The following is a 22,383-nucleotide window of genomic DNA, read 5'->3' as shown; positions in this document are numbered from 1 at the left end:
CCAGGAAACTAAAAAATCTATTGAAAGCTGGCATAACAGCTTGAAAGAAACTAAGGATAGATTATCTGAACTGAGGGCCAGATTTGTAATGTAGGAGCATGAAATGGAAAACTTCTTAAAAATAGCAAGGAAACAAATGGCAATAATACAAAGGCTAGAAGATGATTAGAGGATCTATAACTTAAGAATTAAGAACGTAAAGGAAGAAGTAGGGACACAAACAAATGAACTATAAAGGCCATTCACAGAAATAATCCAGGAGAATTTCCCTAATTTAGCAAAAGATAAAGAAATTCAAATGTATGAGGCATACAGGACCCCAGCCACCTACAACCCAAACAGAGCTACACCCAGGCATATAATAATCAAAATTCCATAAATCCCATTTAAGAAAAGAATATTAAAGGCCATCAGAGACAAGAAAAGGATCACTTACAAGGGAACACCCATCAGAATTACAGGAGACTTCTCGGCACAAACCATCAAATCAAGAAGAGCATGGGGGGAAATAATTTTGAAAGATAACAACCTCCAGCCAAGATTGATGTATCCTGCACAACTGTCTCTAGAAATTAATGGAGAAACAAGGTGCTTCCAGGATAAATAGGAACTAGGGGAATTTGCAACCACCAATTTAACTCTACATAGAACATTACAGGACATTCTAAAAAAGAAAAATACCAAGATTCCAGAAACAGTGGCAGAGAGGCCACAATGAATGGAGAAGAAAGCAAAATGAAGACAAACTGACAATCAATGACAAAAAAGGAGCTCAACAGAAATGAGGCAGAGAAGGTTGGATGGTAGGAACAGCTATTTTGGAGAAAACAAGACATCATAATAGATAGTGCTGATTAAATATCATCTTGTTTTGAAGTCCCATCAAGCTTTTGTTCTTTTGTTCCATCGGTCTTAACATGTTGTATCTTATTGGATTTCATTAAATGTGATAATATAAACAAAAACTTTTATAGACAAGGAGATTATTCAGAAACCATTGTTCATTTTTGGTTAGTTGGTTCTACATACCCTGTAATGCTGTCATTCTCTTGAATGGTTTTACATTGTCTTGATATGTTTGATGCTACAGTATACAAAGTTATACTCAAAGATTTCAAGGAAAGAGACACTGTGGTAACTACTTTTATGTGGGGATATCTTGTGGTAAACACTATTTTGCTTAAATGATTATGTTCTGACCTGTGCTGTTTTGTTGTTATGTCCTCTTTTATCTCAACCTCCTTTGTTTATTATTTACTTTTTTATTTTTATCTTTTCAATTAAGGGAAAAATAAGTTAAAAAATAGCAGGATATTTTATAGTAACCCACTTTGATTTCCTATTAATTTGATTTGAAACCCTGTATTGTTCTCACCATCTTGTTTTGACTGAGTTTCCTCTATCCTGTTTTGTTTGATAGTACCATGTTTGAGAGTATAGGCAATAATTGTGAAGACAGTAAGATTCACTATGATGCCCATTCTGGTTTGACTATTATCTTCTTTTGAAATCCTGTAATGTCTCCAGTGTTTTGGTTTTGTTCCTTACTGTTTTGTTCAATTTTATTATAACTGATGATATAGGCAATTCATTTTAAGGTAGCAAGAAGCATTATGGTAACCATTGTTGATCACCTTGTATTCTGTTTTTACATCATGTACTATGTCCATCCTTTTGATTTGACTGACTCTGTTTTGTTATGTCACATTTGGTTTTATTCTCTTAAAAAAGTAATAAGAACTGTGGGAGTAATAAAACCCAAAATATGCAATTGTGATTGTAAAAAAGAGGAAAAGAAAGTGCTCTAAAGGATATAACTGCATTTATATTTAAGCATATAAGATAGATAACCGTATTATTGAATTTTTCTTGGATCATTGAACAAAACTGTTTGCATTCTCACTGTTTGAATGTCCACTTTATATGCTTTAATTTTGTAATTTGAAAAACTATTTCTAAGATGACAATATGTAATCTATTAACTAGTGATTTCCTACTGTTTATTTTTCTGAAGTTCTGTATAACTTGTACCCTTTTTCTGTTTTTTTTTTCTTTTTCTCCTTAAATAAAATTTAAAAAAAGAAATAAACAGAAAAAGACAAAGTAGGGAGAAGTATATAGCAAATATATTTTTAGTGTAATATAATGAGCCTTCCCTAATGTGTAATGGAACAATATGTTTGTGTATAATCCATGTGTAATGAAAGCACCTTGCCTTTAAACACATTCGTGGCCATAGATTTATCTCTGCCTACTGCCAACCATTAATATGGTTGTGCAATAGTTTCATTATTGACTTTTGATACATTTATTATTCCATTATGAATTCTTTTATGAGTAGTGCTATTTACTAGTGTGTTTTCAAATTTTCAGGTTTGTTTTTTTGTCTTTGCTTATGTTTTCCTGTTTTATTACAATGTCATCAGAAATCATTTGTGATTTAATGATTCTTTGGCATTTCCTTAGGATTGCTCTATGGAAGAATAGTTATATTTGCATAAATATGTATTTGTATTTAGTTATAACTGTGCTTAATTTTTGTAAATGTTTTATGTGTATCTCAAATAGATAGCAAACTTTTAAATATTAAGAAAATGTTTGTCAGTTGTGTGTTTAAACTTAATTTATTGTTGCTCATTTTTAGTCTAATGTGTAATTTATCAAGAGATGCATATGAAAATGTTCTACTTGACTAGGTGTATCTAATTATTCTTGTCATTATTTTTCTGTATATTTTGATTGTAATTTGTTAGGTAATACTATCTGAGATTAAATTATCTTTGTGAATTGTTCCACTTGATATATAGCATAGCCCTAATAATTAAGATGACTATATAATTTATCAGCCAAACAGACATTATGGCAGTGAAAAAGGACACTAAAGATAACTTTTTTGTTTTAATTAATCTATAGCAGATATAGACCATGACTATTTTGAGAAAATGGGACATCTGATCATGATATTTGTAATATGCAAGTACTCCATTTTTATGCCAACCTTTCCTTTTGTAAATGGGATGGCACAGGGCAAACACCTAACTGCTTAGTTTACAAATAACACAGACCCCTTTTTATACTGGAAGGACTTTTGTAGTCTGCTGGAAGCCAATGAGAAGAGAAAGGGCAGGCCAGCACCAGAACACGAGGGCCACAGAGAATGCATGGAGGAGTTTAGATCCAAGTGTTTCAGCTGAGTCATTTCTAATAAGTATTCTCCAGCCTTATCTTTCAGTAAAAGATTCTGTTAAGTCTTCCAATGTTTTCATTAATTTATTGTATTTTTATCTAAATATATATAACTATAGAATCAGATTTATTGTCATATTATAGCTACTACAAAACCAGAACAGTTTTTTCAATTTTATTAAAATAAAACTTCAAGCCCAAATGAAAATAAAATATAACATTATTTTACTATGTTAGAATAAGTTATCTGGGGGAAACTATTTGCTACTTTGAATATGATGATGCCACTGCTATTAGACCTTGTTTTTCAGTTTGACTTACTTGAATTGTGTGTCATAGATGACCCAACCATTCATTTTTCTCTTTTTAAACATTGTGATACCTTAATTTAAGCACTGATATGAAGTGTTTTGTAACCCTCACTTGGCTCCAAAGCATTATTTATACAATGGTTGTTTCTGGGCTTTTCTTTGTTAGCTTGAGGAAATTAAAATAGTAAAATAGCCTGGATCTCATGAGGTTATTAATAAATGCAAATATGGGCATTAAAGTTTCAGGGTGGCACTTACTTTTAGGGAGGAAATCTAGATTATTCAAAGTATAATTGTTTTAAAAATTTAATATCAGTGAAATCTCATATTAGTATAGAAATTTTGAAGTATAGAGATCTGAGGACCTCTACTGTCTCCAGATGACACTCAAGGTATTTAGGATGCTTCAACTGACAAGCTCACCAAGAGGAGGGACCACAACGAACACAGAGAAGAATGAGGAGTCTAAGACAAGATGCTTTAAAGACTGGGTTGACAGGATGTAGAGCAGTAGGTCCTGATTTCTTCATTCAGATGTCTAATTGAGCTACTAGGAATATCTGGTGTTGACTTTTTTTTTTTTTTTTTTACTTTGGATCGAACTCATTTCCTTGCGCTTACCAGACAGGCATGTATGCGGCTGAGCTAAATCCCTGGCCCAAGGAATATCTTGTGTTCATGGTTCAGAATTGGAACTTTCTCTGCCCTGATCTTCAGGACATGGAACTTTGTGGCTAAAGGATGTGGACATATGTAGTAGGATCACAAAATATGGTGAATGTAAATTAAAAACAATGACATTAAAAGACGCATTGTCATTAATCCCCCCTCAAAATATTTCCCTTGTTTCAAATATATCCTGACATTCATGCCTCTTTTTGAAGCCATTCTGGAAGTCTTCTTTCATGAGTATGTTTTTCATGGCTGCCTTGATAACCTGAATCAATTCAAATGTTTACAGCAACTTCTGTCAAAATGGTGCAGTGTGTTCTTATCCACCTTACTCACTGGATATGGATCATGGCTTGTGCAAAAGATCAAAGTCAGGCAGTTTGAAGGGCCATCTGAGCTCCAGGTCCCCCTGTAGGATCAGCTGAGCCTCAGTTGCAGTTGTATTATGGGTCCACTTCTTTCTTGCCCATCTTTATTCTGTGCTTTACATGTTGTGTTACTTTTTTTTGTTGCTAAGACAAAATATGTGGCACTCAAATTAAAGGAGGAAAGGTTTAGTTAGCTCACAGTTGGTAGAAGTTTCAGTCCATTGTCTACGGACCCCAAGGCAGGGCAGCATAGCCGAGAGATGTGGCAGAGGAGAAACATCTAAGGCTAGGCAGGCAGAAGACAGCAAGCCCCAACGTGCCTCTTTCTTTTATCCCTTTTTGGATGGTGCCACCCACAACCATGGTGGGCTTTTCCATTACCCGTATCCAGAACTATCCTGCAGCACATGGTGAATTAATTTAGCAATAACTCACCCTTAATCCCACTATCATACCCTTAATTCCAGTATCACACACCCTAGATACAGCCACCTCCCCAAAGCCCTGCCTATGATTGCATGAGGCTTTGAGGGTGGAGCATGCACACATAAATCATAACATATGTCTGTCTCTGGAGAATTCTCTGCAGTCAAACTTCTGCATGCAATTCCTTATCTCAGAGTCTGAATCTAAGGAACTCAGTCTAGAATGATTACCAATGAAGATGGAATGGATAGAGTAACTCACTGCTGTACCTTTACCACTCAGCATAGTGCCTGGCACATAATAGGTGCTCAGCAAATACTTATTGAATGAACATATGAATTATGGGTTTGCAAAGGCCAGATATGACTACCACAACTGCAGATGTGGGTATTTATTAAACAATGGAGTCTTTTGGGGGTGAAATATGATGAATTTAGGTATTATAGTTTCTCTAACTTATGTCTATTGCCACTCCCAACCACTTCCCTTGAGTACACCCAATACTGTTTTAAGGCATTTCAAATGAATTAGAAGATTGTAACAATATGAATTACATCAGTCAATTTTTTGTGACATTTCTATCTGACAACTTGTAGTTGAAATTCCAGATCTTCTGTTTTCCCAGAGGTATCTGTGATGTGTGGCAAGCGTTCAGCAGCAGAGTCCAGGTTTAGCAGGCCTCATTATGCACCAATACATAAAATGACAGTGGTTAGATTGAGTGAGGAGAGGAAATGCTTGGTTCTCCGATTGTTCCAAATTTCATTCCCGGAGGTGTTTGGGAGTGCTTTCATGGTGGTGACAGGAGCATTACCATCTTAACAAACCCAATCCCTCTGTAGTTTATGTCTTCCTTTTACTCATGGCAAATCTGATGGGCAATTACTTTCCCCCTTATGGTGGCCTTTCTGGGATCTAAGATTAGGTCAGACTCTCCTCCCTGGTGTCAGGCAGCCTGTTATGGCTCTTTCCTTTAATTGGAATTCCAGGCCATTAAGTAGTGGCCTAATTTGCTGTCATGGACTGTATCCATATTGGTTTTGCCAGAGTAAGGCATGAACCAGATTTCAGTGAGTCTTCTCCTTTGTTGTATTTCTTAAAGAATCACATTTGCATTTCTAGAAGAGGGAATAGATGAACCTTCTTTGAGAGAAGGATCTCAGGAGTGGAGGTGGAGATAACTCGGTGGAACAGAATTATGGAAATGTGGAGGTACCTGGCCTTGTAGGGAATCACACATACTCTGCTGCACTTTATACAGTACAATCAGGTTGCTGATCTGAAGTTGCAGAGTTGACTTAGGGCGATGAGCTCAGCAGAACCTGTGCTGACTGGGGTCACCAAGTAGGAGGGCTGTGTAGGAGTCGTGAGATTTCTCTTATCATGGTAGGCTGGACAGTGTCTAGAATCGCTGAGCCAGGTACAGGTAAAAAAGTTAAGCGCGTGGTGTATATTCCCTATTTCTGATGTATAACTTGCTTGACCAGGACTGCCAGCTTTCTCATTCTCAGAGATGTCAGTAAATTGTACCAGCAAAGCAAAGTCTTAATCAAGAAATACACTTCTCAGGTTATCAGGACTAGTTTGAGGAGTGGCTTAGGTCAGTGGGATTGGAGTTTCTGATCAAACTCTGGATGAATGCTAAGCTTTCCGAAGAAGAAGGGCCCACCAAGGACCCAGCCCACTGTAATCTGTGATTGTGGTCATTACTGATGTTCAGGCTTTCAGCTGCAAGTTTCTCTCTGGAGGCTGCTTTTAAGATATCCAGGGCTCTAGCTGGCATTTGGCACCAGCCACTGCCCACAGGCTGTCACGCCGTGTAAATCCTTTAGTCCTACTGGATCTCTTGAACAAAGCTAATCTGCCATCTGACACCTGGGCTTGTCACCTCTAATTCCAGGCTTCTGAGCTGCTCTCTCCAGGGAAATAAAGAGAAGGATTTTCTTTTCTGCTCTCACATACTCTTGACATGTATTATTCTATTCGTGGGCCCCTGCCCTGAGGGACACACAGCTGCACTCTTTGCTCTTCTGATTACTAGTGTAAACTCATTTCTGAATTTCTGAATTGCCCGTTTTTCAGTGTTAATTTTTTAGAACTAAGAATCCCTATGGCAACAAAAGCAGTTCTTTTTTTAGAAACTGTTTCTGTATGGAAAGATTATGAACAAAGAAAGATTTAGAAAAAAGATGTTTTCTAACGTGGAACTACAGGTATTGTGAAGGTTATAGAAGAGGTATTTTGAAGTAGAGGAGTTATTTCTAGGTTCTTTCAACCTCTGCCTTCACCTAGATTTCTAGCCTAAAGAGCAGAGGTTCTCTGGTTTCGTTCAGTGATCAAGCATGTAGACTGGCTGAGTGGTCCACAGGGGAAATGGTGTTGCTGCTGCATGGTGGCGGGCATGGGAAAGTGTGTCTGTAACCTGGGGCAAACTTGGGGGCCATAAAGAGAAAAGAAGTATGAATGTAAAAAACAACTCTCTGTGTTTTCTTCTTTGCTATATGTGTATGTGTACCCACTATTTTATGCTTGTGTATACATATATTTAAAAATTTAAATTTACAATAGTACAATCTTATCAGATGAGGTTACAGTTGCTGAATTGAAGACTTAGGGGAATGTGAATAGGTAAGGTAGGAGATTTTAAATCCATTTCTAGCCAGGAATGGTGGTGCATGCCTATAATCCAAGTTACTTGGGAGACTGAACCAAAAGAATTGTACATTTGATGCCAGTGTGGGCAACATAGTGAGACCCTATCTGAGAAAAATTTTCATCTTGAGTCATGGGCCACAGGGAAGAGAATCCCTTCCTGTGAACTGGCTGGTGTGTGGACTGCGAGACAAGATGAGCCGAGTGCCTCCCGCCACCATAAGCAACTGGCTGATCTGGAGAAGCACAGGGTGGGATGATGGCTACCGAAGTAAAGAAACAACTTAATTCTTGTAGTGTTTTGTATTTAATTGACTTTGCAGGCCTAAGGATGGTGGTCTGAGCATCTGTTTGGGGGATAACAATATGCAATATAGCAACTATGAGGGATTTTATTTTGAAGGTGGTAGCATGGTAATTCTCTGTTATCTTGTTTTAAAGTCCTATATGATTTTCACTGTTTTGTTTTGTTTGGCTTTATTCTGTTTTGTTTTATTTGATTTTATTATATCTGATGGCATGGGCAGCTATTTCAAAGATAACAAGATATATTGTGGGTAGCCATGTTGATTTCTTTTTACCTTGTTTTGAAGTCTTGTACTGATTTCATTATTTTGTTTGGACTGGTTTTATTTTGTTCTCTTTTGTTTGATTTTATTATGTCTGATGGTATAGGCAGCTATTTTGAAGATAACAAGAGGCTTTATGGTAGCCATTGTTGATTTCCTGTTATCTTGTTTGATGTTCTGTATCACTTTCACTGTTTTGTTTTGATTGGCTTTATTCTGATTTATTTTGTTTTGTTCTTTTTAAAAATTTTCATCTCTAGCCTTATGACCAGTTGTAGAAACAAGAATTGTAGAAGCTTCCTGTATTTTTTTGGTGCTCTGTTATGTATATATTTGCATGTATTAACTCATTTAGTTTTTAACTTTTTCTTTGTGAACTGTTTTAAGATTTTTTGATGTTGGTGGTGTTACTACACATTTTTATACTTAAATTATAGATATCAAGGTGGGAATGTGGCAGTACTAAAAGGATGAGTTGAAATCACTCAGTGGCCCACAGAACTTTGTTTTTTCACTGTGTTATTAGTATGTTTATAGCACATACTGATTACATTCATCATGGGAAGGTGGTTTATGTACATGACACATGTTGACTCATTTTTATTTTTTTTAAAATTTTATTTAAGGAGAAAAAGAAAAAAAACAGAAAAAGGGTACAAGTAATACAGAATTTCAAAAAAAAATAAACAGTAGGAAATCACTAGTTAATAGATTACATATTGTTATCTTAGAAATATTTGTTCAAGTTACAAAATTAAAGCATATAAAGTGGACATTCAAACAGTGAGACTGCAAACAGTTCTGTTCAACAATCCAACAAAACTCAGTAATATCATTGTCTATCTTATACACTTAAATATACATGCAGTTACACCATTTAGAGCACTTTCTTTTCCTCTCTTTTGTACAATGACTATTACACATTTTGGGTTTTATTGCTCCCACGGTTCTTATTCCTTTTTTGGAAGAGAGTAAAACCAAATGTGGCATAACAGAGTTGGTCAAATCAAAAGGGCTGACATAATAGATAATGTAAAAACATAATACAAGGTGATCAACAATGGTTACCATAATGCCTCCCGCTATTTCTAATAGAATTGCCTATATCATCAGTTATAATAAAATTGAACAAAACAGTAAAGAACAAAACCGACAAAACCAAAACATTGGAGACATTGTAGGTCTTCAAAAGTAGATAAAAGTCATCGAGAATGGGCGTCATTATGAATCTCACTATCTTCACAGCTGTTGCCTAAACTTTCGAACCCGGTACTATCCAGCAAAACAGAATAGGGGGACATCAGTCAAAAACAAGCTGGTGAGAGTAATACAGGGCTTTAAATCAAGATAATGGAAAGTCAAAGTGGGTTACTATAATATATCCTGCTATTTTTATTTATTTTTCCCTTAATTAAAAGGATAAAAATAAAAAAGTAAATAATGGAGTGGAGATTGAGATAAAAGAGGGCATAACAGCAAAACAGCGCAGATCAAAACATAACCTTTTAAGCAGAATAGTGTTTCACCACAAGATAATCCTGACATAAAAGTAGTTACCATATTGTCTCTTTCCTTGAAATCCTTGAGTACAACTTTGTATATTGTAGGATTAAATATATCAAAACAATGTAAAACCATTTAAGAGAATGACAGCATTACAGGATATTTAGAATCAACTAACAGAAAATGAACAATGGTTTCTGTATAATCTCCTTGTTTTTAAAAGTTTTTGCTTATACTATCGTACATAATAAAATTCAGTAAGATACAGCCTGTTTAGACCAATGGAGACAGAAGGACAAAAGCTTGATGAGACTTCAAAACAAGATGATACTAAATCAGTATTACCTATTAAGACGTCATTTTCTCCAAAATAGCTGTTCCTATCATCCAATCTTCTCTACCTCATTTCTGTTGAGCTCTTTTTCTGTCATTATCTGTCAGTTTGTCTTCTTCATTTTGTTCTCTGCTCCATTCATTGTGGCCTCCCCGCCACTATTTCTGGATTCTTTGTATTTTTCTTTTTTTAGAATATCCTGCAATACTCTCTGTAGAGTTGAATTGGTGGTTGCAAATTCCCCCAGTTCCTCTTTATCCTGGAAGCACCTTGTTTTTCCATCAATTTCCAGGGACAGTTGTGCAGGATATCTCAATCTTGGCTGGAGATTATTACCTTTCAAAGCTTGAATTATTTCCCCCCACGCTCTTCGTGATTTGATGGTTTGTGCAGAAAAATCTGCTGTAATTCTGATGGGTGTTCCCTTGTAAATGGTCTGTTTCTTGTCTCTGACAGCTTTTAGTATTCTGTTCTTGAATTGAATTTCTGGAATTTTTATTATTATATGCCTGGGTGTAGCTCTGTTTGGATTGTAGGTGGCTGGGGTCCTGTATGCCTCATACATCTGAGTATCTTTACCTTTTGCTAAATTAGGAAAATTCTCCTGGATTATTTCTGTGAGTAACTTTTGTAGTTCATTTGTTTGTGTCCCTACTTCTTATGTTCTTAACTATTAAGTTATAGATCCTCTTATCGTCTTCTTGTCTTTGTATTATTGCTCTTTGTTTCTTTGTTATTTTTAAGAAGTTTTTCATTTCATTCTCCCATATTACAAATCTGCCCTCCAGTTCAGATAGTCTGTCCTTAGTTTCTTTCAAGCTGTTATGCCAGTTTTCGATAGACTTTTTAGTTTCTTGGTAGTACCTTTAAACCTGCTTCACGTATTCTATGCTTTCTCTATTTTCTCCATCAAACAATTCTCCCCTCTTTTTCTGTTGTTCCATTCCACCATCTGTTTTTTCTTGGGTGGTGCTTAGCATTTCTCTAACTATTCTGCATACTTCTAGCTTCAGGTCATTGATAACTTCATTCCTGAACTGATCTATGAGGCTCTCTAGATGGTGCTTTATGTCTATTGGTGTGGTGTCTGCTATTATCTGTTTCTCAGAATTGGGGGCCGAGGAGCCTTTCTTGTTGCTGCCTCTTCCCATATTCTCTGTTCCTTATATATGCAAGCTTAGATAGGATGACCAGCTTCCCTCCCTGTCAGCCATAGCCTGATCGAATTGCACTGGATAGGTGTTCCCGCCCACCGCAGCACACCAAGAAGTTCCAGACCAGGCAGCCTACACGGGGCCTGCCCCTCCAGGCCGCCCTCAGGCTCTGAGATCTGGGTTGGGCTAGCCTACTGGGTCTGCCAGCAGTGTCACTAAGGCTAGGCACTTTTTACCAATCCCGCCTGAGATGGGGATATGTGGCTGAAGTTGCCACCGCGCCCTGCTCCTGCAGGACTGCCTGGGCCCAGAATGTCCTTCGCTGGAGTCAAACTGTGGTAGAGTGTCAGTTTCTCTCACTCACCTCACCATAAGTCAGTGCACGCCTCCCTGCCCGTCCTGTTTTCGACTCCGTTCACAGATTCCTGTTCTCAGAGCTTCCGCGCATCTCTCTCCTTGCCGAGCCGATGTAGAGGCAGATGCTGCGTGGCGGGAAACCCAAATCGCAGCTTCCAATGGCGCGGGCTCCAGCCTCCACACTGAGGCTTTTCTGTTCCTGTTCTAGCACCAGGACTGCATTCCAAGTTGGTTTCTCTCAGCCCAGTTTGTTCCTGAGTCAGCAGAGCATATCTCCACCGGCTTATGTCTCCTTACTCTGCACCATTCCTGACTTCTGAGCCAAGTCTTTCAGAGAGCCTCCGTAGCTGCTATTGTCTGTCCGCCATGTTCTCCCGGAAGTCCAAACCATAGTGTCTCTTTTCTTGACATATTTGAGTATAACTTTGTATACTGTAGCATCAAACATATCAAGGCAATGTAAAACCATTCAAGAGAATGAAAGTATTACAGGGTATTTAGAACCAACTAAGAGAAAATGAACAATGGTTTCTATATTATCTCCTTGTCTATAAAAATTTTTGTTTATACTATCACATATAATAAAATCCAATAAGATACAACATGTTAAGACCAATGGAAGGGAAGAACAAAAGCTTGATGGGATTTCAAAACAAGATGATATTAAATCAGGACTAGCTATTATGATGTCTTGTTTTCTCCAAAATAGCTGTTCATACTATCACAGACAATAAAATCAAACAGCCCAGAATAAAATCATTACAATTAATGAATGAAAACATTATAAGGCTTCAAAGCAATATAATGGAGAATCATGATTACCACATACTTTTATGTATTGTTATCATTTCTTACACTAAGGAAACTAATCAGTATTTATACATGTGGGTTTGATTTATTTCACTTATGAGTATGGTCTCAAGCTGCGCCCATTTATTTATAAATATCTCAATGTGATCATTCTTTATAGCTGAGTAGTATTCCATTGTATAAAAATACCACAACTTTTTTATCCATTCCTCATTCCTTGATGGACACTTAGGTTGTTTCCAAGACCTGGCTATTATAAATTGTGCTGCTATAAACATGGGTGCACATATATCACTGTGGAATGATGTTTTCAGTTCTTCTGGGAATATACCTCGAAGTGGAATAGCTGGAACAAATGGGACTTCCAATCTCAGCTTTTTGAGAAATCTCCAGACTGACTTCCACAGTGGTTGCACCAGTCTGCACTCCCACCAACATGCTGGAGAGTTCCTTTTTCCCCCCAGTCTTTCCAGCATCTGTTGTTGTTGGTTTTCTTGATCCTGGCCATTTTTTCAGGAGTGAGATGGAATCTCAGTGTGGTTTAATTTGCATTTCTCTAATGAGTAATGATGATGAACATTTTTTCATGTATCTATTTGCCATTTGTATTTCTTCATCTGAGAAGTGTATATTCATCTCAGATGCCCATTTTTGTATTGGATCTTTGAATTTTGGGGGTCTGATTTTTTTAATTGTTTGTTTTAGACAGAAGTGCTTTGTCTGAGGGACAGTGTTAACTCATTTTTATCCCTCCCCTTCTTCCGTATTTTGGATACACACACACATTCATATAGATATATGAATATATAGGTACACATATATATTGTACCAATGTATCTTATATATTTCCCCAAAAAGTGTATACACACTTTAGGAAAAGAAAAATATTATGAGTTTTTTCCAACAGAGGGTGCTATTGTTGTATAGGGAACTCTAGAGGATGTTGTGTATTGCAGAAAACCCACTACACTGCCACCCCTTTGAGAAGAAATTGTAAATGCATGTGCAGTGATCTCAATGACCAAAGTTACCCAAGCAGCAGTTCACCATATTACTAAATATTGAAAGCTAATGGCCACCACTTTGAGCACCTCTTATAACCAAAATATAACCTTGTATTAATATCATATCTGAATACATTTAGTATTAAAATATTTATGTTTTTCTTTTTCTGAAGTATGTATTTTTTGATAGACTCTAATATATAATATTTTATTTTATATATAAATAAAAATATTTTGGGGAGTACATGTTTGTAGAACATAATGATCACATTCATCATAGGGACTTAGTAAATGTACTTAACACATCACCATTTCTTTTTTTAAATCGCATTTTCTTCTTTTCCTTCTCTATCTCTCTCTTTTTGAGAAGAAATAAAATATGTTTTTATTTATGTGAGAGATAGTTGCATCATATTCAGCATTGTTCTTGGCAGTACCTGGAAGTTAATGCATAGAAAGGTGAGTTTGGGTAATGAGTGCTGAAGGAATGAACTGTGGTAAATATAGTGTAAGGGTTCTCATGTGCCACTCTACTTTCTTTCCAGATGTGGAGGTTGAAAAGCTAACATGCCACAGTCCCATGGCATCGTTGCAGCCAATATTCTGTGAATAAATTAGGTTCTTCCAGTTAGACGCAAAGGTGGAAAATGGGAGTGATTCAGAGTCCATCTTCCTGCTGTTGTTGCTCCTGGTGAGAAAGGTTATAAAAAATGTACATGCTTAGAGGCATCTATGGCAGCGGGACTCAGCAGGGCAGTATCTTGTCATCAGTTTCATGAGCATCTCAAGACAGTTACAGCAGGGCAATGCAGGTAGCAGCAAGAGCTTCCAGATTCCTGCCTGGGTTACAGTTCAGTGGTGTATCCTTGAAATGCGTAGTCTTGGGGTATACTTATACTTCCTTCTTTCCCAACCATTCCAGTGTTTGATGAGTCCCTAGTACTTAATATATTAAATATATGCTTAGTTTGAAATGCCTGGATTGTTTGAGGCATAGTTTGGCAAACCTCTTCTATGGAAAAATGGAAAATTGGGATAATGAATTTCTATCTTTGTGAACTTGGTTCAGGATCGTGCTTCCTCATCACAACATGCTTCAGTAATCCTCAGGGCTTCTAAATTTGTACATTCCCAGCATATGCATGTGTAATGCAGAGAACCTGGGATGAGAACCCAAGTTAGAGCACTATACATCTAGTTAGTTGTGTGACTTGGAGCAAGATGGACAAATTCCTTGAGCCTCAACTTCATCATCTATGAAGGCTGAAATATTTCTTTCTTGACCTATAAGTAACAATAACTGTTACTTTTTAACCAATACTTACTGAGCATTGTCTATGTTCCAAGCTTCATGTTAAGGACTGAAAAAAAGTGAGAGTGAAAATAGTATCATGGCAAACCATTTTTCCAAAAAAGAAATGTTCTGATTTGTAGTACTGGCCAATTTTTGTGATGTAAATATTCAAAATCTGGCTGATGTCAAGCAACTAACCTTATTGCAGAATTAGAAAGAGATATATGCAATGAACCTTATAAGCTTGCTCCAACACATGATGCATACTATCTTGCCTAGTTGGAGCATGAAGTCAAGAGAGGCTGGAACTTGCCATCAAATAGTCAACTTGATTACAGGCCATAATGTGGCAAAAGCAAAGGACAGAACATCAAGAGAAAATGCTACTGGTGACGTTAATTTAGTGACTGGCCAGGAAGGACCTGCCATTTAAGCTGAAACCCAAAAAGTGGAGAAGTACTACTTAGATAAATAGAAAAAGAAGAGAAATAAACAGAGCATCTCAGACAGAGGAAATGGCATGCCTGGTGCCTTATGACCAGTTTGGTTATTTGAAGGAAGATAGTGAGTTCAGTGGTACTGTGGGTAAATGAGGCAGAAGAAGAAAGTAGAAGCCAAATCATGCAGACCTCTGCAAACAATAAAGGCTTTAGGTTTAAACCAAAGCACACTGGGAAGTCTTTAGAAGTCTAAAGGATGGAAATGATTGGAATTGTAGTAGCATGCAGAATGGACAATAGGGTAAGGATGGGAGTAGGACTATTCCTAAGCAGTGTACTGCAAGAGTCCCGGAGAGAGACTCTGCTCATAATGGACATCCAGGAAGGTGGATCAACTCATGATAAAAAAATTAGATTAATGTGGTCATACAATGGGAGCAGAGCTAGAGGAAGCCATATGCTTATGAATGAGATGCATAGGCCAGATGATAGAAAGAATTCAGTCACTCTAAGAACCGAGGGAAAAGTTTTCCAAAAAAGACAAGGATGGGTCTCCTATCTGCAAAATATTTTAAAAGTCAAGAAATCTCATAAAGCATTTACAATCGACAGAAATTTTGTTGCAATTTAATTGGGAGGAATTAGAGATGTTATCATAGAGTGCTTTGTGCCCAGTGACAGTAAGTTTTGGTTTAATTCTGTGTGTGGTAAAGAACTATCAAGAGTTTTAAGCAATGGTTTTATTTTCCTAGTATGTATTTTTTTTTTTACTCCAAATTGGGAGTTGTCTTTGATTTTTGGTATTTGAGTGTTACAGTTAATTACTTGTAATTAATAAAGATTACTTAACCAATCATCAAAAAAATCAAGATACAATCTGGAGGCAGAATGGTCATTTACTGAAACTGTTAGTTTTTGGCCTTTATATTTCTTAATTTTTAAATTAACATATAGCAAAATAAACTTTTTTGGTGTACAGTTTTAGAAATTTTGACACATGTAGATTCTTGTAACCACTACAGGATTAGGAATAGTACTATCACCTCCTCAAATCTCCCTAGTGTTATTCTTTTGTAGTCACTCCTCTCCTCTAACACCAGATACAACTTGAAAAAATAGGGCGATAACCTACATCCAGACAGAATCATTATCCATTCCGGTCTCAATCACGTTACTGGTGAATAAGGACCCTTCTGTATGCAGGATTCCCTATCCAGGAGCAGCCTTTCCCAGGGGGTTATTGTAACCTGGTTGGTCCTTGGTCCTAACAGGCTCCGACTGCTCTAGTATGCTCAGTTCTCATCTTAACAAACACTGAAAATGCAGGAAAAGCCCACAGAGCCATAATAACTCACCAAAATTTTCCACATCCTGAAATGTATCAGTGAAGTCAATGATGAGGCAAGGCAATCTATTTTTAGGCATGTAAATAATTTAGGTCAGAATATTCCAGGTAGCATTGCATTATAGCTGAAAACAAAGCTTAGTTCGGGTGGCTATAAAATGATTTCAATAAACATCACTGCTAAAAACATAAACATTTTAATTAGCTCATATGTAACTCTGCAGAGCCTGCTGAGATATAAATATATATATATATATTCATAATATAGATCATTATAAATGCATTTCTTATTAGTTGCATCTTTCTCTCTTTTCCCTTTATTGTTTTGTCACAAAATGTCTTATATCTTTTTAGTGAATGAACACATCAGTTTTTTTGTATTCTGGGGACATAGAAAGTGAGTGCAATTATTTTCTCTGGAAAGGAACAATGTCCAGGGTAATTTCAATATCTAAGTTTCCCTGAGAACTTCATGGAGGTTCTACCATATCTAGAGTTACAACTTTCTTGTTTGGTGGCTCTACTGAGGAGCATACATTTTAAGGTCTTTTTATTGATAGATGGATTAAAACACAAAGATATGCATTACAGATGAGCAGCTAAAAGGGGAGAATGGAATAAAGGAAGATACGTTTTTCCCTTAGGAAGTTTGAACTTAGGCTGAAGCTTGGGTACAGTTTGTGTCCTTTTTCTTACTCAGTCCTTTCAGGAACTTTGTGAGACAGAGTGATTTTGACTCTGCATATGGAAAAACCAAGGCTCAAAGAGTAACTTTTTTTTTATGATTTAGCAAATTTACTTTTTACTGTGTTGACAGCTCAAAATTTAGGTTTCCATTCATGCCATTAGTTCAGTGTTTTAGGGAAAAGTTGTAATAATTACAAAATATATAATGGGTTCACAGCATCAAGGAATAAAATAAAGACATTTGCATGATACAATCAATAGCAACCTTTTTTCCCCAAACAACTCCACAGTTAAGAAAAATTCCTTTCAAAGTATGGTTACTCATAAATAATACCACATTTTATAGTTTCTGGAAACATTACTATAATTTGTGATATACTTTTGGAGACAAGTAATGTTTCTGTCAGTGTGAGGCAATCAGAAACTCACAGTGGTATGTTTTTTTTTGGATTAATGTCATGGAAAACTTAATAGCAAAGTCAAGATGCAATATAAACATAACAGGTAAAATTCTGATGGTTAAAAAGACAAAGATTTACATAAATGTCAATATTTGCTCCATTGAGAAAAAAAACAGGCAACATAATTTACATGGTATGATATCCAGTGATGTTAGGATATAAGCAGGTATCTTATCACAACATGAAAAACATAACATTCATTAATGTATAAATGTTTCATATAATGTTTCACATTGTGTGAAAGAGCACATTGTCAAAAACACATGATCCAAACCTCTATAAATGAGTATCTTAATGTGAAATATAGCATCAGTTCCAGAAACATCATTTATGACACAGAAAATGAAGCATGTGCATCAAAAATTAAAACAAAGTTATGGTTTCTGCCTAGTGTAAACATTTTCATGCATTTCATTAAATATGTATGTGTGCTGAAAGCTTTCCCACAGTGCTTACATGCGTCAGATTTCTCTCCAGTGTGAATTCTTTCATGTCTCTTACAATATCCATGTGTCGTAAAAGCTTTCCCACATTGTGTACATACATAGGGTTTCTATCCAGTGTGAATGCTTTCATGTTGTTTACAATCTCCATATGTTGTAAATGCTTTCCCGCATTGCTATCATAGGTAGGGTTTTTCTCCAGTGTGAATTCTTTCATGTTTCTTACAATGCCCACGTTGCGTAAAAGCTTTCCCACATTGCTTACATACATTAGGTTTCTCTCCCTTGTGAATTCTTTCATGCTGCTTACAATGTCCATGAGTGGTAAAAGCTTTCCCACATTGCTTACATACAAATGGTTTCTCTCCAGTGTGAATTTTCTCATGTCTTTGAATGAACGTTTCTGCTGAAAGTTTTCCCTCATTCCTTACATATATACAATTTCTGCCCAGTATGAAGTTTTTTATGGATTACACAATATGTACGTGTGATGTAAGCTTTCTCACAGTACTTACATACATAGAGTTTTTCTCCAGTGTGAATTCTTTCATGTACTTGACAATAGGTACGTGTATTAAAAGCTTTCCCACATTGCTTACATATGTAGCATCTCTCTCTAGTGTGAATTCTTTCATGTTGCTTATAATGTTCATGTTTGGAAAAAGCGTTCCCACATTGCTTACATAGTTTTTCCCTTGACCTTGATGTTTTTCATGGATCTGAACATTGTGGTGTGTTTCTGTTTCTTTCACACTGCTTCTGGAGTACAAAGGAATAACTCTTTATGCTGATTCCAAGATGTATGTCCATGGCATTTCCTTACCTTGTCTTTTCTGTAGTCACCGTGTTCCTAAAGGTTTTCCCCAACACATCTCTGTAGAGCTTCTTTTGGGATGGACTCAGTAAAGTCCACTCCTCACTGTTTAAGTTCATAGCCACATCCTCAAAGGTCACCACCTCCATTGCATAGCTGGGAGGTCTCCCAGGTTCTTTCTAAGCAGTCCACAGTGAATAGAAGCCACAAGATGCAGTCTACCAAACATCTAGCTCTCCCCCATATGCAATAGACGCCATGACACCGGAAGAGACCACCTAACTTCCAAAGAGTAACTTTTTCAAGGCCGTCTGTCTGCACCCTGAGTGTGGCACTCAAGCCTGAGAAAGGAAATAGGCTCCTTTGGGTCAGCAGTGTGGTACCTTCTGTCCTTGAAGGCATTTGAGGTTGTTCTAGGAAGGAGACAGGTTTTAAAAGGAATTATAGAGAGACAGAAGAAGACGATTAGAGGCAGAAATAGAAGGAAAACAAAATCCTCGATGAGTGTTTCAGTGAGAACTTCTGCAAGATACTTTGGAGTTTGCAAAGTTCTTTCATAGCTATTGACTCTCATGATTTGGGAGACAGTGGTTGTTTTAGTCAGGGGTTATGAGGAGAACAATTAGAATCAGGACTCAGAATTTATACTATTATTTTATGATGGTCACCCAGAGTTAACATAAGAAAGTGCAGGAAATCTGTCCACAATACTTAAGACACAGAATATTCAGCCAAGGGCTTTGATCCCATAGCAATGTCCTACATGAGCTCAGATGAAAACCCAGAGCCCATGACAGTGTCTCCCACGAGTCCAACTGGAGGTCTAGAGCCCACAAGAAGGACTCATACTAGCCTGTTTTATGGATCCATGCTGGGAAGGCCAAAAAGTCAGCAGTGGAAGCTAGAAAGTCTATGCCAGTGGGGTGAAGGAACTGTAGATTGAAGGTTCTACACTGGAGTCGAGAAGTCATGCTCAAAACAAAGACCAGGGCTATACTGAAAGTACCACAGCCATCCAGGGTGGCATGGAGGTCTTGAGCTCCTCCAATGATAAGAATAGTCTAGTACAAGCCAGAAAGCCAGTGTGACAAGTTTCTCCTGGAGATTAAACAGCACATATCTTCCCCTCCATAGTCAGGAAGTGATGCATGATGTAAGGACCAGAGATCCCCCAAAGTGAGCCACAGCCACTCTCACCAACAAGATCCTGAGCTCCTCTGATGACAATGGTCGAATTCACATTGGGGGAGCTAGTTATGACAAGCTCCTCCAGGAGAACCAATGGCTCAAAACAGCAACATTTAGAGAAACCCACAATGCCTCACTCATCTTCTCCATGTCTCTATTTATGCTGGCAACTTTCCTCAGGTGGGCCATCTACACTCAGTACCATGCTGATTTAGTCCAACTGGTGTTAAGTTTACCACCAGTTTTTAATCCATAACAGTGGTGGAAAGAATTCAGATTTTGTAAACAGACACATTCTAGGTTATGGTCTTTTTTTTTAGTCACAGTTGGACAAATTGTTTGGTCTATGTGATGGCCCTATCATTTTATTATTGAATGTTGTTTTGGTTATCTGTTGCTGCATAACCTACCATCTCAAAACTTAGTGGCTACTAATAACCACGACTGATTATCACTCATGATTCTGAAGACTCATCCAATAGGACTCTTACTTTGCATGATGTCAGCTCAAGTACTGACATCATGGTTATAGGTATATAATGATTATAGGCATAAAATGCCATCACTTATTTGGGGAAGAATTGGTGCTTCTGCTGATGAGGAAGCATCTGGAGACTGGTGGTCTTGCTGCTTCCTCATGAAGAAGCCTCCTACCTGGTGGTTTGAACTTCCTTAAACATGGTAACTGGGTTCTAAGAGGTAGTGTTCTGAGAAGAGAAGTAACAGTGTACAAGTATACATCAGACCTCCACTTGTATCATTCTTGCTAATGTGTCATTGGGCAGGGGCAGTCAGAGACACAAAGACACGAATACCAGCAGTTATGGTTTACTGGGCACCAATGAAGAACAGTAACAGCCTACAGCATCTCTACCAATCTGTTTTTCAACTGCAGAGCTCATACACTGGTTGTGGCGCAGCCCCCATCTGAAACTTCCTGTCTACCAACAATTTCCTGGCCAAATGCTGTTAAAATATTTCTTCAGATACTGATTTATAATTGGCTTGCCAGTCTTACTTACTGGTCTTAGTTCACATTGTGTGGACATAAAGCCAGGCATTTTGAGTAATACAAAAGAAATGTGAACTCTTATCCCTTAGGAAGACAGCCATTCAAATGATAGATAAAACTAGTATACATGAAAACAAAAACAGCATATTGGTAAAGAAAGCCAGAAATTCAAAGAAGGAACAGATAGAAAAAGGCCAGAGTAGCCAGAAAAATCTCCGTCCGTCCTTTTTACACTCTCCCTCCCATCCTTTCCTTCCTCCTTTTAGTTCTTATGGTTTATAGCGAGCCCTCTTCTGATACTTTCTTTATCTTGGATGTGGCTGTCTTTTTCAAGTGAGAGTGATCAGGCTTATTAATTGAATTAGTTGTCTGTCACCATGTAACAAGTTATCTTATAATGTTGTGACTTAAAACAACAGCAACTATTTATTATCTTTTATGATTCCCGTGGGTCAGAACTGAGGAATGGCTGTGTTGGGCAATTCTGGGTCACTGTCGCTCCTGAGAGAGACAAGTAGAAGCTCTTTTTTTGTGACCTGCACTGGGAAATCACACAGCATCACTTATGCTCTGTTCTGTTTGTTATTAGTGAAATCCCAAATGTGGCCAACTTTCATTTGGAGAAGTAGCCTCACCTTCGCAAGCGAGTAGGGTCAAATAATTTTCAGATATTTTGAGCAATTTTTATTTATATAAATTATATATGTTATATATAAATTTATATATTTTAAACATATTCATATTTCAAACAATTTCTTCTGAAGTCATTGAGCACATCCTCTCCCTGGCAGTAACTTCTGAATTGGGCATTAGTCACCATCATGAGTGATAAATAACTCTGAGTATGCAGTAGCCAAATGAACTCTCCGTAACCACAGTCTTGTTTCCTTTTGTAGGGAAGTTCTCATCTCACACTGTCTATAGCTGATGCTCTCAAAAGATGGAAGGATGGCACTCAAAAGCTGCAAAGCATTTACAAGAATCAAAACAAAAAATTGGAGTGGAGATGGCCAGGAGCAACTGCAGCCAGCCAGGCGAATCAGAAGGGCAGTACTTCTCTTTACCTAATTGGAACCAGGTCCTTTCAAGGATGAACTTCCCGTGACCATCCCAGTGCTTCCTATGAAATAAAGTATATTTAGACTATGTGCTTATTTTATCCTTCCCCTCATGTGCTCTCTATAGAATTCATTATTTCTGACTTAGTAAAGTGCATTATACACCCTAGGAGTCAGTTTAACTAATTCCAGCATATCAGGTAATACCGTGCTCTTCTCTAACTTCTTCCCTTGGAGGAATCTGCAAAAACTAGAATTTGAGCTAATGCTGTGAAAAATATCCAAAGGGAGGAAG

General features: G+C 37.2%; 1 protein-coding gene across 2 annotated transcripts in view; it reads left to right on the top strand.

Moving 5' to 3' along the window:
• Nucleotides 1-22,176, top strand: part of Pdcd6ip (programmed cell death 6 interacting protein) — a 167,247-nt gene extending 145,071 nt beyond the window's left edge. For both annotated transcript variants that reach the window (XR_010051319.1, XR_010051321.1), the window contains one exon: nucleotides 21,927-22,176. The gene's annotated coding sequence lies outside the window, so the exon portion shown is untranslated. The remainder of the gene's footprint in view (nucleotides 1-21,926) is intronic.
• Nucleotides 22,177-22,383: the final 207 nt, after the last annotated feature.

The sequence above is a fragment of the Cavia porcellus genome, unplaced genomic scaffold (assembly GCF_034190915.1).
Source record: "Cavia porcellus strain 051 isolate PalLab524CR breed Dunkin Hartley unplaced genomic scaffold, mCavPor4.1 scaffold_13, whole genome shotgun sequence".
NCBI classification, from domain to species: domain Eukaryota; kingdom Metazoa; phylum Chordata; class Mammalia; order Rodentia; family Caviidae; genus Cavia; species Cavia porcellus.
This window is presented reverse-complemented; position numbering and strand designations above follow the sequence as displayed.